A 16,994-nucleotide genomic window follows, 5' to 3' on the forward strand; every position below is an offset into this window, starting at 1 on the left:
TTTTCTCCTATGTCTTTTTAGATAATTACCTGAAACGTTAAAATATGCATTGCCATGTTTAAAAAACTCTGTATAAACAAAGTTTAAAAAAATAAATAATCATGCAAACATTACAAAAAAAAATTCAGTTGTTTTTTTATTTTTTTTATAATTTATATATATATTTTTTTAAACTCTGTTTATACAGAATTTTCTAAATATGGCAAGGAATATTTCCTAACCGTTTCAGGTAATTATCTCAAAAAACAAAGGAAAAGATAAACTTTTAGTGAAATAGTCTTTTTTACCCTTATTAAATACAGCAGCATAAAGCAAAATTTCAAAAGTAATTTGCTCCAACAGGCTTAAAGCTAGGAAGCTATTTTTTTGTGCTTTCTATTGATGTGATTTCTCGACGTCAAAAAATTTTACTCAGCAAAATTCATTAACTTTCATTTTTGAGGGGCAACAGATGCTTTCTAGTGTGGGTACAATACAATACTGTTTGCTATTCTTTTATTTTTGCTTTGTTATGGAATAATTGTATATTTTAAACATTTAATTATAACAGTTATAAGCTCTCGTTTTTTTGATCCTTATTTTATATAGCTTAACTATAAAGGTGGACTTATAGTGCTTGTTGTTTATTTTTTTAGTTTGTTATGTTTGATACAAGTAATATAAAATAATTGATAAAAAATTAACCTGCATAATATTTTTAAATATTGTTTACAATACCCAAACTGTTACAAAATAAAACTTTTTAAAATACAAAATGATAAAAATAAGCATAATCAGGGTTCGTGCGCAAAATTTTTTTTATTTAGCCTGACTGAGACTAATTTAGCCTGACATTTTTTCAAAGTAAGGAAAATCCCCTTTAGAAGTCATTTTAGGTATTGGAGGGTTCGATTAGTAGTATTGTAGTCTCCGACTTCAACCAGCTTTATCTCAAAAATATCTTTAGCTTTAAAAATCTGCAAAAAGCAACACATAGCTTAATTACAACTCAATAAAACAAGACTAAATTGTGAAAAAGGTGATTGACCCTCCCATATGCCCTTAACATAACAAATTCAGTGATAAGTTTTAAAATTAGTGTTATATCTAATCTATTAATAGCGTAAAAATTTAAAGTATATTACTAAACACAATTGTCCAATTTGATGAAGCACTAAGTAAAAACATTATAACCAGAAGATTTATAATAAAATGACATGCATTGTTGTGTTTTATTAAAATTTTAAATGAAACGCTTACACAAGTATTAAAATAAGTAAAAATGTTTATTATAGTATTTTGACTATCACTTAAAATTGATACATAATTATAAATCCTAAACTCTAAATAAATACAGTGATTGTTGATGTCATATCAGATTAAAAAAGGTTACACTTTAATTTAAAAAAAAAATCTTTAATATTTTGTTCTTGGAAAGAAAAATGAATTGTACCTAAAATTTGTACTCCCACAAAACTTGGTACTTATATCTTAAAGCTTAGTTTTAGTGTGGTGAATATCTCTAATATTTTTCAAAAAACAGTAAAATACATGAATAAACTGTTAAGAGTTTTAATCTAAAAAGTATTTGGTATAAAGCTTTTAACTAGAAATTAAAACAGTTCAACCAACTAAGCTCTGAAAAACATAGCTGATGTTAACAAATTCAAACAAATAGCTAAGTTGTTGAACTAAACTGTAATGTTTAAACTGTATTTTTTTTATGAACTTTTATAATGATGACGTATATAATCTACTCAAAACAAAATAATAAAAATTTTAATTTTTTTTTAGAGATTCAACAAAAGGTTTTAAGCTTTTATTTTACAAATACTGATTGATTTTGTCTTAAATAACTTAATTTTATTTAGAAATAAAATCACATCTTAATTTGATCTTAAAAAGATTTCTCAATTCTTTTTTATCAAAAACTTTCATGCATTTGAGCTGAAAAAAACTGAGATTCTCAAATTTCCAAATAAAAAACTGATTTAGCCTGACATTTTTCAACTTTTTTCAAAAAAACTGATTTAGCCTGACTTAGCCTGATTTAGCCTGACGCGCACGAATCCTGATTATATGTTATCACAGTATTTATTTAAAACTAACTTTTGAGTAATGACCAGCTTTTTTATGGTAAAAAAGCATCAGTCTCAAAGTCTACCCCTTACAATAAGTAAAAGTTACAATAAGGAAAAGCAAGTGTATTACATCATGTGCAATTTTACTTTCCCCATTGATATTCAACTTTTAATTATTTAAAAACAAAATTAACAAAAAACTACATTTTAAACAAATAAAAACCCTTATACAATTTCGAAAACACTCACAAGGCTTAAATGTCAGGACAAAAAACCACAAAGTAAAAGCATCATGAAGCTCAAATCCTCAAGCAAGTCCACTAAAACAAAAAAAAATCACACAAATAATCCAGTCATGTTATCACTGTCACCAGATTAAGGCCATAGGGGGGTCCAACATTTTTTTTTTACAAAAATTATCTTTGGCTTTTATATGAAAGCTTTAAGGACAAATTACAAGCCAGTTTTTATAGAATTCAAAAATATCATTTAAGTTTTGAGATATTTAATTTTTGTAAAATCTTTCCCATATAAACATATGGACAGCAAACTTTTGTGGTCAATTTTTTTGGAAATTTTAAAGTTCACTAAAAATCTATCTCCTCCTTCATTTTTCAAGCATTCTTCTTCAAATTTTCAGGAACATTCCTTATAATAAAAGGAAAAAACGTTACTTGAGAATTTAAGTAATAAAAAAAAATAAAAATTTTATCAAAAAAAATAAAAAAAAAAGTGTTTTTTTTTTTCAAAAAAAAATATTTTTTATAAAAAATCTTTTAATTCCAAAGTAACGTTTTTTTGTTATTATATAGAGATTAGACTGTGAAATTTTAAAGAAGATTGGTTGGAAAATGTAGGAGATAGATTTTAAATGAAATAGTCTTCTTTTGCTATTTTAGTTTGCCCTTCCCATAGGGAACCTATTATGCAGCGACTTTAACTGATCATATCTCAAAAAACAATTCAATTTTTTTAAAACAATAAAAAGCATCTTGAAGCTTAGAAAAAACTCTATAAAATAAGTTCAACTTGTAAAAAACATGGTTTGCCCCCCCCCCCCCCCCTATGGCCTCAAACTTAAAATCGATTGCTCAAATTTTTAGGAATATATTTTCAATGTTACAAACAACTTGTAGAAAGAAGATTTTAAAAAAATGACTAAACATATGCAAAAAATAATTATTTGTCAAAGTTTTTCATATAAACAAAGTTAGTAAAAATATAAAAATATACTTCATACAAGTGGTTTATAATTCAATATAATGAGAAAGTATTACCAACATCAACTGTACAAAAAGATACATTGTCAGTATAATTTTCTTTGTCTTTAAAGCTTGCATTTTCTATTAAGAATCGACTGAACCCTTTAATTTTAATCACTGTATCTCAAAAGTTTAAATGAACTTCAAAAAATTATGAAAGTTCATTTATAAATTATTTTAAAAAAAGATTTTTATGTATTTTTATTTTCTTTGTACAGTTAAGAACATAGTAGGGGTAAAATACTTTTTTTTACAGTTTGATCATATTTTATATAGTTTTTACTAAGCTACAAGATGCTTTTAACAGATTTTTAAAATTCAAAAAAAATTTTGAGATTTAGCTGGTCAAAGTGGGAGGTAACAATTGGTTCTTTAAGGGAGGCGCAAACTAAAACCGCAATTAAAGAAAAATCACTAAAATCTATCTTCTCCTACTTTTTTAGAGATAACTACCTCAAATTTTCAGGAAATGTTCCTTGCAATACTTAAAAAATTCTGTTTCAAGGAATTTTCAAACATTTAAAAAATATAAATTTTATTTAAATAATAAACAAAATAACATTATTTAATTCTTTTTTTTTTACTACCCACAGAATTTTCTAAATATTGCAAAGGACATTTCCTGAAAATTTGAGGTAGTTATCTCAAAAAACGTTATGTTTTGTCAAAATTAAGATATTAATTGGACACAATCACACTTAAAATTGTGTATTATAGTTTTTTTAATCCTCACATCCAGTATTGTACATCTGCTTGGGGTTGTGCTGCTGACTGCTACTTAAAACTAATTGTTTGTATGCAAAAAAGAGTAATCAGGTATGTTTGTCGTGTGTCTGCCTTGACCACAACAAACCCTCTATTAAAAAAACTGGTGTGCTAAAATTAAATGATGTGTATAAATTGCAAATTTGTAAGGTGATGTGTAATATATGTGTATACTACAACAGGGTTTAATGTAGATCACGACCAATTGCTAGTTCTGTTCATTTACATAATAAAAGGTTTTCAAAGAAATTAAATTTTGTAATTGAAAGACCTAGAACAAGACTTCACCTAAACTTATTAAAGTATTTGGGTCAAAAAATTTGGTCTAGTGTTTTAGAAACTTTTAAAAACTTTAAAAAGATAGTTTTAAATATAAATATAAATTAGTTTTATTAAATCACTACAAGGAGTAGATCTAGAATGCTTTAAAATGTATGTTTTGTTAGTATAGAAATTTGATTCATGTTATATGTACATCAGATTGTGGGTCTTTTATTTTATATTTGTCCTGGTAATGAAAAAGTGATTGCTTTAAATTACTGAAATAAACTATATTGATTATTAATCTACTTTATTTGTTATCTTTTTGTTACTGTGTTAGATTTAAGATAGTTCATTTTAACTATTTAATTAGTATTATTATTAGAAATTAGAAGATAAGTATAAAGTTGATACAATTTTTTTTTTAGTTATATGTCAAGTTAGTACTAAAAGATTTATACAGTACCTATTATTTTATTAATTTTATTATTGATATATACAATTTTCAAATACAAACAGTATTTCTTTTTCCCTACTTATAGTATTTCTTTATTCTGATTTTTTTATAGAGCTTAGTAAATCAATTAAATATTGGTCTATTTGAGTTTGCAACAGCTAATTGTTAGTTCACACTGGTGGCAGTGATCACATAATTGGATTTTTGATGTGTTTTTTTTGTTGTACAGCGGATGATTACTTGGGGATTTGAGCTTCATGATTTTCCCACACTTTGTGGTTTTTATTCATGTGAGTGTTTGCCAAACAATGTCAATGGGGCTTTTTCAATAAAGTGTTAGGATTAGCTTGATTTTTATTGTGATTAGTTAAAAATAACAGTTCTGCTTTTAATTTATTTTCTCTTTATAGATAGGTTTAATTTTATTTTTAATTTAAAGGTAAATAATTTCTGGATTAAATTCAAGATATGGCAGGTGGAATAACACATGATGAGCTCAAACTCACTTGCTTGACCTTCAGAAAACTTTTATCATTGCAGAGGGGAAAGTGAGTTCTGATGTTTTTTGACCTTAAAAAAAACAGGCCATGAACTGCAGAAGTGCAAAGGGGGGCACGAGCAGTAAAGTGGCCTTAAGGTGGCCATGAGGTATAAACTTACACTATATATTTGAAAAGAAAAATAAGGTCATAGATGTTTTTAGGGGCAGTCTTAAAACTTATATTATGTATTATGGAAAAATCTTAGGCAATCTAGGCGGTCACAAGCCGTAAAAGGGGACCATAATTTAAAACTGACTTAGATATTCTGGAGTTGATGATGATGAACAAAAAAAAAAAGGGTTTTTATGGTAGATTTTTGAGAAATCTTGGAGGGAGCCATATACCTAAACATATTGTAAAGGGGCCTTTGAAAAAAAAGTTTAGGAAACCCTGCACTGAATATAAAGAAGTTTGAAACTTATACTAGGAAAATAACACAGAATTTTAATTTTGCAATTTAGGATGTACAAATTTTGATTAGCTTGAAGACCACTGCTGTAGTAAATTGTAACAGAAAAATGATGAGTTAAATAAATAAAAGTTTTGAAAATCCCAGTAGTTTAGCTGTGTAGCAGCTGTGTTTTGTTAACAATATTACTTTTTACATTTAGCTTGTGAAATTCATATTATTTTGATCATCAAACACCAAAATGTATGCTTACAAAGCAAGATACAGATAAGTGCAATGCAATACTTTTTGCTATTCTTTTTTTTTGCTTTTTTATGTAATAATGGTTTATTTGAAACATTAAAGTTAATAGAAATATAACAGTTATAAGCTGTTGTTTTTTTAAACCTTATTTGATATAGCTTAACTATAAAGGTTGACTTATAGTGCATGTTGTATTTGTAATGTTGTACTTTGTTATGTTTAAAACAAGTAATATAAAAAATAGCAATAACTGATAAAAAATAACCTGCATAATTTTATTTGTTTATTGTTTACTATAACCAAACTGTTACAAAATAAAAAGTTCTGAAATGTAAAATCATAAAAGCAAGTGTAAAGTAACTGCATGAAATTATCTTATCACAGTTCAATCTTATTTTGTAAAAAAAAATTAAAATAGTTGATTAAATACGTTTTACTCATAAAATTGTCTTTAAAAAACTTTTTTTAAGCTAAGAAAACTTTATTTGCTTCATGTTAAAAGTTTGTTAAGCTAAAAACTATTTAGTAAAACTTAAATGAAAAACTGCAATTAAGTTTTAGCTACAGTAATCTTCATCTTCAATACGGACTTTAAACACAGTCAAAATATACAATTTTTATGTAAACTTAATATAAAGATGATTAATTGTACTACTTTCACTCTTAAATACGCTACAATGTACTCTTAAATAAAGCACTAAGGTGCATTCACTATAAAAAGTACAACGAGAGTGTAAGAAATTCAAAAATAACAAAAAAAAATATTAAATTTTGAAAATTTATTCAAGTATGAGTTTTTATGTTTAAATTTGTAAGTAATTTCTAACCAGTAAGTTTTGAGTGTTATTTTAAAAATATAAATAAAATACAAAGCCGTCAACAAGGTCCTCAAAAACATTTTTTTTCTTAAGAAAGATTTAAAAGCAGTAATGTTCATAAATAACTAGCTTATCAAGGTAGTAAACTTTGGACAGACATAACTATTAAATTAAAAGACATTTGTAGGTTTGAGATTGAATAAATAAAATATTAAGATACTAAACTAAATCAGTAGGATAGTTTATTAAATAATAAACTAATTTAATAGGTTTACATAAGGAGAACAGGAACTTTTTATTTATTTATAGACAGTAGATTAGCATTCATTTTTCACCTTTGTAGGCATTTATTTTTATGAGAGTATTAACTGGGTTTCTATAGTATTGGTCCAGAGTCTGTTCTAGAGAGATTTGCTATTAGAGTTAAGTACTTTAAAATTTTAGTAAGATGCATTAGATTAATAAAAATAAAATTATAAAACAAAAAATAAAAATCAAATGAAACATCAATTAACATTTTTTATTAAAATTTTACTAGTTAATCATTTTTTTATTTTAAAAACTTATCAAGCTGAAGTGTTAAACTATACTGCTTAAGATCGCTTGTATTAAAACAATTAATTCATGTTCTAAACCTGCGAATTAAAAACATCAAATTGGAGAATTGATGAAACATTTACATATCAAAACAATTGTGGTTAATTATTTAAATTAATTTGACTAGAATAAATACTTCGTATTAGTTTTCGTTGTATAAGTACTACAATTTTATAAAAAAAAAATGAAAGTTATCTCTTTAATTTCATAACAACTTTTAAATAGTTTAAATTATAAAAGTCAATCCTTTGTTTTTTATATTATGTAGTTAATAAAAATTTAAAAGTTCTAAACTACTAAAAAGGGCTTAGCACTGTCACAAACTATTTATCTTTTCAAGCTTCATCGACTATAATATTACAAAAATGAATATTATATTTTAAGATTTAAGTGTCTGCTTGTAACTTATATCAAACATTAAAGAAAAAAATAATGTACAGTTTGATAAAGAAAAAATTTATGCAGTAAGTTGTATAATGTAAAATATATGTAGGATTTAAATTATTTTAATTTGGGTTTTCCAATTATTTAATCTTTCAAAATGTTTGAGTAGAACACTTTTTTAAGTAGCTTTTACATAAGTATATTTAATTGTAAAAGTTTATTAAAAGTAAATATTAGTAATCTTAATTAGATAAAGGTACTTTTAGTTAATTCATTACTAAAAAAACAAGTAAATAAAAACAGGACAACAAAAGATATTATTTTTAGCACAAAAATTAAGTTTAGTTTAGCTATTTTGTAAACTATGATTCTTATTAGTAGGAAATTTTTGAGTATTAGTTCGAATATCTAGTAATTGAAATTGATTTAAGTTTTAAAAATACCTATGTTTTTTTGTATTCAATTCCTCATTTAATTTTATAATGCTTGAATAAGTATATGAATAGTAGTTATTACTATAAAATTATTTGGTGAAGAACAACTATTAAAAAGAATAAAAACTTAATCTTAATAACAGCTTTGTTTAAAATATCATTCAACTTAAATTTTATTTAAGTTTACTTTTAAATGCTTCTATGTTAGACTCATCTGTATTTTCTTATTTAAATACATTTATGAGGTTTCTACTGAAACAATAATGGACCGTATCTAATAACTCTTACTGCATTTGTTTTACTAGCACTACTTTATCGTTTTTAAAAAAAAGTAATAAGTTAAATTTACAACAATAAAAACAAAAATAGCGCAAATCAACCTAAAATTTTTTGTTATATGAAAGAGGTAAGTTAGTTTACAAAAATTAATAACAAAACTTTCAAAAAGTCAACTAACAGAAAATTGTTAAAATTATCGACGTTGTATATACTTTTTGTTTTTTTTTAGTTCTATCCAAAATTGTTAATTAAATTAGTATATTTTTAATAAATTTTATTTAAGTTGGGTGTGCGACACTATGACCGAGAGGTTTCTTGTGCACCCGGGTTCTATTTGTGCACAAAAAAATATTTTGAGCATTAGTTGTTTGTTCAATAAATTTATTTCACAGTACCTCTAAAATTTAATAACTTTTTTTTAATTTTCATATCATATTTTTTTATTTACTCCAGAGATCGACAACTTTTTTACTCCTTAGCAGGCCGGAGCAACTTAATTTTATTAAACTCAAAAAATTATTTAACTATTCAGCTAATTTCGACTAGCTACTAATTCATATTCATTTGTTTACAACATTTAACCTTACTGGGAATTCTTCCGTAATTTGTAAAAAAAATGTTTTTATTATCTTTTGTTTGAATTATCTCATTTAATTTTTTTTTAGCTAGCTGTCAGTTTTGTGAGTAAAATAGCTTTAATTTGTTTTTGTTTACTGTTTTTTTTTTTCTATTTTAAGCAGTCTCTAATTTCCCTCTAATACGCTTAAAAGTAAATTTATAATAAAATAGTCAATTATTAAGCATTTCTGTGAACTTAAACTAAACAAAGAGCACTTTTTAAAACATTTCTTATAAAAAAAGTAAATCTTATTTGTTTTACCTATTTTGATTGTAAGACAAAAATAAATTTAGCACATCTCTAATCTTAAAAACATTCATTTGTTTTGTATTTACAAACTAATAAATTGTTATTAAGTGAAATAATATAAAATTGTTTTAATGGTTTGACAAAAAAACATGTTTTCATTATTTTTAAAATATTTGAAAATCTTTAATTATCAGATGAGTCTATTTTTGTTTTAAAATTGCTAGTTAATAAGGGATAGACACAAACTCTTCAAGTGTAAAACTAGCTATTGCTATAATAAAGTAGTATAAAAAACATTAGTTCTTTAAAGTTTACTTTTATTTAATAACAAATATAAAGTTATCTAAGTTGCTTTAATTAGCAACTAAAAAAAGCACATTAAAGTCTTCTAAAAAGCATTCAAAAATTAATAAGATCTTCACTGTCATCTTCTACTGAAGTCGATTATGATTTCTTCTCAGGTTGAGATCCAACATCAGTATTTTCATCATTCCCTGTATCCACAACAGTTTTGTCGATCTTTGAAGCAAAACACTCCTGTTCTTCAACTTTGGTTTTCAACATTTGCAGGTCTTTTTTATGTAATTCCATACCATCTCTAAGTAAACCAGCAATAAAACTGGTACTAATTTCTTTTGAATACGGTTTAAAACTGTAAACTGATTGCGTCATAGAACACTTGTTGAAACTGTTTAAAAAAAAAATTGAAGTTAATTCTATACATTTAATAGAAAACGGTTCTAATAATCATATAAACTGTGTATATGTATATATATATATATATATATTTATTTATATACGTTAGAGAAAATGGGGTAGTTATACAAACTTGAACATTTTTCAAAGAGCCCTCTTAAAAGGCTTTTAAATATTATATTAAGCAAAGTAGAAATAAAACAAAACAGAACATATGATTTATAAAGCTTAATGCTTTAGTCATCAGTTAGTACGGTTTGAAAAATTCGGTTTCCACAGAACCAAATATATATAAATATAAAATCTGTTTTTAACTTGAACCTTTTTGAAAACCTAACTAACCACTTTAAAATAGTAATTTCGTTTTTAATATCACTATTGTCAATCAGTATTTCTTCAACGGTATCATACATTATATCAGCTAACAAAGTTGTCCTGTTTTTTTTAGAACCAACTTTTATTGCCTTTTCTATCGAAATTGAGTGTTTAGATATTTTCAATGTTGCTCCATAACTAGAATTACCAAATCTACCTGAAAAAATTGTTTTAACTGTAGTAAAACTTTTAAATTTATAAAATCAAAACTTTCAATTTGTATAGATAAACGCCTAGGTTTTTTTTTTATAGTTAATAATTCGTTTAACAAGCAAAATATAATCAAGTATAACAACTATGAATATCAGTATTATTTAATAAGTATAATACTATAAATATTACAACTAACCATCAAGCATCCAGCCATGTGCTACATTCTTCTGTTATAAAAATATTGAAGTAAACTTACCATAGAAACAATTTTTTTAAATATAGTCATAATTAAGTAAACATATTCAGAATAAAAATCATTTAAATTTATTGTCGAGTAAATTATGTTTTTTTTTAAAGTATTAGTTTTTTATTAACAAACCTTCAGAGTTTGATTGTCTATATTTAATTTGAAAGTAGGATATTCAAATTTGTCATAAGTATATACGTCTAAAGTTGCAGATCCACCATTAAATAATAAATTCTTTTGCTCCTCATAACCATAAACTTTTTCAGAAAAGGGGTTCATTTTTTTTATAATACTTCTGTTTCAATTATTTTTAATTAGTTGTTTTATTAGTTTGAGGATAGTTTTAAACAAATAATAGATTATACTCGTTATCTTAGAACTCGGTTAAATTTTTTCTACATTCACAATGTACATAGATTGTTTCAACAATTTCTTTTATCTGTTAATTGTAAGGTTTCAATATCCAATTAAAAATAGTGCTTTATCTAAAGCTAAACTTTTATACTCATACTATCATAAAAAATCAAACTTATTGAAGGTTTATTATTAATAGGCTTCCACTATTAAAAATATATATGCAAAATTATAATCAACTGTAGGGTTCAAATGTAGTGTACAACCACACTCAAAAGCATAATCAAATTTACACTTTACTTATAACTAATGCTTATATTAAACAACTTTTGGTCTGCTCTGTATAAATCTAGGTATAACAACAAATGAACATGTTGTTTTAAATAATAGTTGCAAACACTAACAAATATATGAAGAACATCAAATATAGAAAATACTTCAAATGTGGTTAAAACTTTTTAACAATAATTAAATCTAACAGTTATTATACTTTAAGAATGTATAAATTCAATTGAGAATCAACTGCTGGGAACTAAAGTTATAAAAATATTTATGGGAAGAAAAAATTGTTAAATAACAACTTTACACAGAACACTCAAACAATATAAATGTCTAGTCTTGAACAACATGTTCACTGCAGCAGGTTGTGGCTAGAATACCCAGCCACTCTCTATTGCTGGTTTGTATGCTAGAAAAAAAAGTTTTATATTCAAAGCTGTTACTATAATTTTTTGTTTTTTCTATAGATAATTTGAAAAAAATAATTTTGAAACAATTTACCTTCTTAAAAAAAATATTTTAGATCAAAATATTAAACTAGTTTATTTTAATCATACTTAAAACCGTTTAGTAAGTTGTTTTGTTATATATAATTTTTTATCATACTTAATAAATTCATCATTTTTGAAGCAAAATTGCCAGTCTGGTGTTATTAAATTTTTTTAAGTATTTTAAAGATAAGTAATACTCGTTAAAAACTATGGTCCACAAAACGTTACAATATTTTGTGAAATTGTTCAAGTTAAAATTGTGTTTGAAATCCACTGATGATAATTCTTAATGATTTTTAATATACTTTATCAACAATTAAAATTTTTTTTTTAAACCAAAAAGTATATTGTAAACATTCCTATAACCATGTAACACATTTTTTTGTATATATATTATATATTTTACGAAAAAAAAGGTTGTTTTAAGGATACCAGGTTTCACAACATACCTACTAGTCAAACAATAAAGTTATTAAATAATAGAGATGACAAAGTTTTCAAATTTAATCTACATGAACTAATTGCAAATATGTATATGATATGTAAAACACTAAAAGCAATAACATATTATAAATAAATGACTGAAAAAATAAGTAAGTCATACATTAATCTGAATTTGAAATTAATGATGATAATTGTTAATATTTTTTTGTTTACTTTATTCTAAGAAAAACAATTAGAAATTATTAAAAGATAAAGTAATTAGTATACATTACTATAACCACACAACTCATTTCTGTAGTACTTTTTGTTTGGCCTGTTAACGAAAAGAAATGTGTTCACAGTTAATAAAAACAGTTTAATTTTGAAAAGAAAAACATTTAGCTTATAAAATGGATTTTAAGCTAATACAAAGTAAACTTAATCTTATAATCTTAAGTTAAGCTAATATTAATCAAAGGTTTAAGTATTTACAAAAATAAAACTCTTTTACAGCGATTAATGAAGATTATAATATATAATTTACACAAATTATTATATTTGTTATATAATATATGCTAAATAAAACACTACAAGCAATAAGGATATTAGAAAGAAATAACTGATATAATAACTGATATAACAAGTATGTAAACATTACCAAATTACTGGCTAAAAATATTGCAAAATGAAAACATAAAAAAAATATAAAAAACAAAGGAAATATACTAGTTACAAATTTGATATCCAGATTATATTGAACATAAAAATAAATGTAAACTGGTTTAAAAAAAAGTTTTAAAAGTTAATTAGAAGAGTTATGGCTTATGTTTACAATCATACGAAGTAATTTTTTAACTTTTGCCAAACTTCAAATCTTGAACTATAACAATTAACTTTTCTAGGATTAAAGGTAAACATATAACAAAATAAATTATCTTGTTAATATATATGTATGAATCTGCTTAATTAAACATTCTATTGAACAATTTAAATATAAGGTTGCAATATTTTGTGCATCGTCTAAAAAAGTATACTTAAACTACCATTTCAAAATAAACTAATTTATAAAAACTTATGACAGATCTATTTTGATAGGCTTTAATTAGTAAAAAATATATAACATATATTATAATATTCAGAGTTTATAATGAACTAATGTTTCACAACAAATCACAATAGTTTTTGTGATGTTGTTAAGTAAAAATTCCTGCGAAAGGTCTTTAAAACTTATGTTGTAAGTTCATCATTTAAAATTAAAAAAATAATAAAAAAGAACATGCATATCTTTTATTGAAATTAGTTTTTATAAGTAACATAAACCTCTACATTTTTATAAGGGTAGTATAGGATCCGAAAAAAAAACGGTATAAAGACCCCCTTGATGTATTTATATTTTGTTTTAACCGACTGTTGCAATTAAAATTAGCAGAATTTGACACAGATCAAGCTGAGAAAAATTTTCTGACTTTTTCTGTCTTTTTACTAAAATTTTCCTGACTTTTCTAAATAAAAATCTTAATCAAAATTAATTCTGAAAGAAATAATCAAACACTACAATATTAAAGCTTTAAATATTATTTCTATGTAGGTTAAAATAACAGTTTATTTGCTGATCTTAATTATCTAACTTCCATTTCATAACTTGAACCATATGTGTATGACTGATGTATTTGCAATAAACAGCTCTATCAGCAAAACACTTGTATTTTCTAACTTATAAACACATAAAATGTATCTTCTTATCATTTAGTATAAAATTCTTAAGAAACAAGTTTTCTCCTATTAATATTGAAAACTTTTCAAAATACTAAAAATAAGTAAACTTAACCATGGCATTGGCATATATTTCTCTTAAAACGTATTTTCAAATTTAAACAATTTTGAAAAAACATCAACAGGTAAAGTATACTCACAAACTTGTTACATAAAATACTTAACTTAAAGCTTAATAATAAAGAACTTAAGTATTTACTGAAACAAAAAACACTTTGATTATAAAACTCCATAACATAAATTTTGTGTTTATATCACAGTTTTACTAAAGAAGTGTCTTTCCCACAGATCATCAATGCTAAAAAGCATATAAAAACAGCATGTTCAAATAATGTAGTTGTTAAATATGTTAATAGAAAAAGTTTGCAGGTTTTAAAGAATATTTCATTAATTTTATCAGATAAAGGCATCAAAATAAAGTTATTTTATAAAATTTAAAGAAAATTTTGATATTTAAGTCTGAGTTAAAGATTTTTTTAAATTTTTTATCATTTTCTGGCTTGCAATATAAGGAATGTTGTAACTTTAAACTGATAATATCTGACAACTTTTTTATTTTTTTTTTTAAATTTCCAGAATTTTCCTGACTTGTTTTCAAAAACCACCCTTTTTTCCTGACATTCCTGACTTAGTAATTTTATTTAGTCTTTACTGACCTATCCTGATTTTCCTGACCTTATGGCAACCCTGATAAAACTTGCAACTGTGGTTGCAATGAAGTGTCAAAGTTAGACTTGTTCTATTTAATTTATTTTACATTAAGGTTTTAAAATTCTTACAAATAAAACTGAATACATTAAGACAGTAAAATTTTTAATATAAGGTTATTAAACTTTAAGGAACAAATATAAATCAATCACGATTACTTAATATAAGTTTAGTGACAAAGATAAACTCTGTCTTTGTATATTGCCTTTTAACCTAAAACCCATTAAACTTATAAAAGTTTATTAAATTATAAAAAATACCAGCTTTCAACTAATAAATAACTATGAAACTAAAATACTTAAAAGTAACAAAATATATAACTTTGGAAACGTCAGAATACATGCAAAGGTATATACTTATTGATACATAAAAAAATGAAAAACATTAAAAGCATATAACAAATGCAATGACTAAAAATAAATATTATTTTAAAAATAAGTAAATAAACATCACTAATGTAGTAGTAGAAAATATCTCAAAATACACATATAAATAAAAGTTTAAAAGAATATTTAAAGTTTAGGTTTCTGTAGTAACATTTAGAATTGTATCAGTTTGATGTATAAAATGGCTTTTTTAGATAATATTTGTTTGACTAGAAGGCTGTATTAAGAATCTTAAACAAATTTATACTTGTAATGTCAGCTTTATTTGTAGAGTTATGCAAGTTTGTTGTTAAATTCAACATTGTTAACAAAACTACATTGTTATTTAATGTAAAAGATAAACTAATTTTAAATTTAATTTATCAACTACATAAGTATAAGTATATATAACAACATTACTTTTTTTTTGACACAAAACTGTTTAAATATGTTATTTACATAGTAGTCATAGTATGTAGATTGAAACATAACAAAATAAGTAAATAAAAACTGTTTAAAAATAATAATTTATATAAGAAAGTTAACCATGTACGACGACGTTTTTTGGAAATTATTTTTAAATTTAAACTTAAAATACAGAAAAAAACATGATCTGAAATAACTTTACGTAAAAATAATCATTTAATGAATACTTATGGATTTTAGTCTGTTAAAAATGTTGTAAATGTAATTTTATAAGTAAAAATAATATTCGTTAACAGTGTGTACAAAAGGAGTAGTGATTATTTCTTTTGTATTAAATACGTGATATTCGGAGTGCACTTATAAAATGAACACTAATGATATTCCACTGAACATGTTAAAAAGCAGTGCTTCGTTTACTCGAGCGTGAAATAACTAACTTAAACCAGACCAAAGTTTACAGGTTTCATTGCTGAATTACCAAAGTAACTCTTAGCATATTAACAAGTTTGATTTCGAACCCTTTAATTCAATAATAGTTCTTTGAACCATCCTGCCACACGTTTAGTGAAATTTATTAAGTATTTATTTTTTACCACTTTTTTTGAATTTTTAGATTAATTTTTAAGTATATGACATTAAAATGCTTTATTTTTTCTAAGCTTTTGCATTTAAGTACCCATTCAAGTTTCTTTGGTAATTAGTTTTCAAAGTAATTGTTAATTTTATTTATTTAATTTAACCAAAATTGTATCACTAATTTATACATTGAAGCTTAATTTTATTTTATTTGGTTTAAAAAATGTTTACATTTTTAACTAGGTTTTTTAAAATGCTTCCGGCTAAATGAAACCGCCCTATCATCTTATCACATGTACAAATGGGAATCTAAAACAATTTATTTTTAATTTTTTCCCTTTTTAAATACAAAAACAGGATGTAAGTTGTAAGTAATAATATCTTACTTAAGTAAAGTAAAAAAGTTGAGATTTTTTTACAATTTTAATTTAGTTATATAGAAATATTTAGGTACATTTATTCATTGTTTTTATTTTATTTGCAAAATTGTAGAGGTGACGTTAAGAATTAGAATAACAGCTATAGAAAATAAGTTATAAGTTCAGTAAAGTTTAAAAAGAATCAGAATAATCTTTAATTTTTTTAAAAAATGAACAAGGAACGTTTTTTTATAAATGAACAATAAATAGGTTTGCAACTAGAAATGGCCATAACAGGATTCGAACCCACGAGTGCTCGCTCTAGGTGATTGTGGCAGTCAGCATAGTAATGCTTCGAATAATCCTGCCACACATTTAAATAGTAGTTAA

This window comes from Thalia democratica, chromosome 6 (genome assembly GCF_965202585.1).
Source record: "Thalia democratica chromosome 6, ktThaDemo2.hap1.1, whole genome shotgun sequence".
NCBI classification, from domain to species: Eukaryota; Metazoa; Chordata; class Thaliacea; order Salpida; family Salpidae; genus Thalia; species Thalia democratica.